Raw genomic sequence first — 3,106 nt, 5'->3', positions numbered from 1 at the left:
TGGGTTGTCTATCCATTTTGTGTTTTTTTATACTGTTAAATAGACAAGAGTTAGATTCATAAAAAAAAATTACTTATTAATACAAGCAATTTTTACATATATCATAAAGCATAAGCACACTATATTACATATATTACACCACACGAATACAACTATCTTATTCCGACTCACTCGTTTCTTCTTGTTCGGTTTTGGTTCGTTTTGCCAAGTTTCTAGGGATATATGATGTTCCCCTAATACGAGCCGTCGTTGTCCACATTGGTTTAGAAAAACCTGGTGGTTTAGAGGTTCCCGGGTCATTTTTACAACTTAAGGACTTCGGGGGTTGATGATACATATAAAGTTCATCGAGGTTGGAATTAGATTTCTCTATTTTTATGCCCTTTCCCTTATTATTTTCTTTTACCTTTTTAAATTCAGTTGGGGTAATTTCTATAACATCATCGGAATTCTCGTCGGAATCCTATTCATCGGAGAATTGGTAATCCTCCCAATATTTTGCTTCCTTGGCGGAAACACCATTGACCATAATTAACCTTGGTCGGTTGGTTGAGGATTTTCTTTTACTTAACCGTTTTATTATTTCCCCCACCGGTTCTATTTCTTCATCCGGTTTCGATTTTTCTTCCGGTTCCGACTCTTCTTCCGGTTCCTCTTCGGGAACTTGTGAATCAGTCCACGAATCATTCCAATTTACATTTGACTCTTCATTATTATTAGGTGAGTCAATGGGACTTGTTCTAGAGGTAGACATCTATCACATAATATCAAACGCGTTAAGAGATTAATATATCACATAATATTCACATGTTAAAAATATATAGTTTCCAACAAAATTTGTTAAGCAATCATTTTTCAAGTAAACACGGTCGAAGTCCAGACTCACTAATGCATCCTAACAAACTCGATAAGACACACTAATGCAAAATTCTGGTTCTCTAAGACCAACGCTCGGATACCAACTGAAATGTCCCGTTCTTATTGATTAAAAACGTTCCATATTAATTGATTTCGTTGCGAGGTTTTGACCTCTATATGAGACGTTTTTCAAAGACTGCATTCATTTTAAAACAAACCATAACCTTTATTTCATCAATAAAGGTTTAAAAAAGCTTTACGTAGATTATCAAATAATGATAATCTGAAATATCCTGTTTACACACGACCATTACATAATGGTTTACAATACAAATATGTTACAACAAAATAAGTTTCTTGAATGCAGTTTTTACACAATATCATACAAGCATGGACTCCAAATCTCGTCCTTATTTAAGTATGCGACAGCGGAAGCTCTTAATAATCACCTGAGAATAAATGTGATGACCCGAAAATTTCTGACCAAATTTAAACTTAATCTTTAACGTTTCCGATATGATAAGCAATGAATTTTGTCAAGTTTTAAAACTTTTGAAAAGAGTTTTTATATAACGGTTGACCACCCTATTTGTCCAACGATTCACGAACGTCATAGCATGTATTATATACATATTTTAAATAAATACAAGAGTTTTCGATATATACGGAATCATGCGAATAATATTTATATACGAAATGATTAAAAATTTACTACTAAACGATGCTATTTCAAATTAAAATTTTTACGTATTAAGTCGTTTTATTTTTATGATATAATTTTTGTAATTTTTTTTAAGAAACGAAGTTAAATTAAAAATGTACAATTTGTAAAGCACAGCGTACAACAACGTGTAGCTTAAATAGCTGAATTTAAATTAATTCATTTACTATTCATTGAATAGTAAATTAAACGAAATTAATTAATTTACTATTCACATGAAAGTGACATAATAGAAATTATTAATTATAAGTTACATAATATACCCCTGAAGTATTTAATAAATACGACTTTTAATAATTTACGATTCATATATATTAATATTTAATTACGTCGACGAACTAAATTACAAAATGTATGTGAGCTGTCATATCTTCCCATGCAATCGCATGGGAACTGGCTTGGAAAGCCATGCGATCGCATGGCACCCTTTTGCAGGCCACATCTATTTAAAGCACGATCTGTTCTGTTTCTGATTCATATATCTATTTCTCTCGTCTCAATCTCTATTATATTTATATTTATTATTATTATTATTATTATTATTATTATTATTATTATTATTATTATTATTATTATTATTATTATTATTATTATTATTATTATTAAGATTAGTATTATTATTAATCTTAAATATTATTAGTATTATTATTATTATTAGTAGTAATATACATAAAATACTACGACGAGGTCATGAGCGTGTCATTTTTAAAATGAGTTTACAAGCGAGCTAGAGCTAAGGAAATTATGGGTTATTGCTAAGGAGGTTATGGGTAATGTTCGGGGGTATGTTTATGAATCAAACCTAGTGTTTATCATCTCCGTTACGTCTATGTACTTTCCTACAATATTGAATCTCAATATTGAAACGTAAGCATTTATACTTTATCTTTTATATACTAATAGTGTATCCATGTCTAGTGCTCGAGTATATATATTTATACATGCTTGTATGCTAAATTTCGTTAATAAACAGTTTATAATGAATCACGAGTTAAATACATATATTACTGGTAAAAGGTATATGATATGCATGTTTTTGGAAAGCTGGCGAAAAATCATTAACTTTTCATTTAGATATCGAATAGTTTCGATGAACGGTTTAAAAGATATGATCAACTGATTTATAATTAACATTAATTGAAATTGCTTTTGAATCTGCAATTGAGGTTTAAACAACTTGTTTACGAGATTGATAAAATAGATTTTTGAATATTACCAACCAAGTAAATGAATCCTTGTATAAGGTACGTCTCATTTTGTTGAACTAATGTCAAAATTGACTTTTGAAACGACTTTGGATAACTTTTGTATGTCGATCTCGAGCATTAGGATTGTGATACACTATGACCTGACCTAGCTTGATAGACATTTATTGACCAACATATGTTCTCTAGGTTGAGACCTACGATTATTTGATATACCGAGTTTCGGTCACAATACGATGAACAACTATATGTGCTGCTAAGGTGAGTTTCATACGATCCCTTTTTAATTGCTTTTGCAATATATATTTTTGGGCTGAGAATA

This window comes from Rutidosis leptorrhynchoides, chromosome 2, assembly GCF_046630445.1.
Source record: "Rutidosis leptorrhynchoides isolate AG116_Rl617_1_P2 chromosome 2, CSIRO_AGI_Rlap_v1, whole genome shotgun sequence".
NCBI lineage: Eukaryota > Viridiplantae > Streptophyta > Magnoliopsida > Asterales > Asteraceae > Rutidosis > Rutidosis leptorrhynchoides.
The sequence above is the reverse complement of the archived record's forward strand: the minus strand, read 5'-3'. Positions refer to the sequence as shown.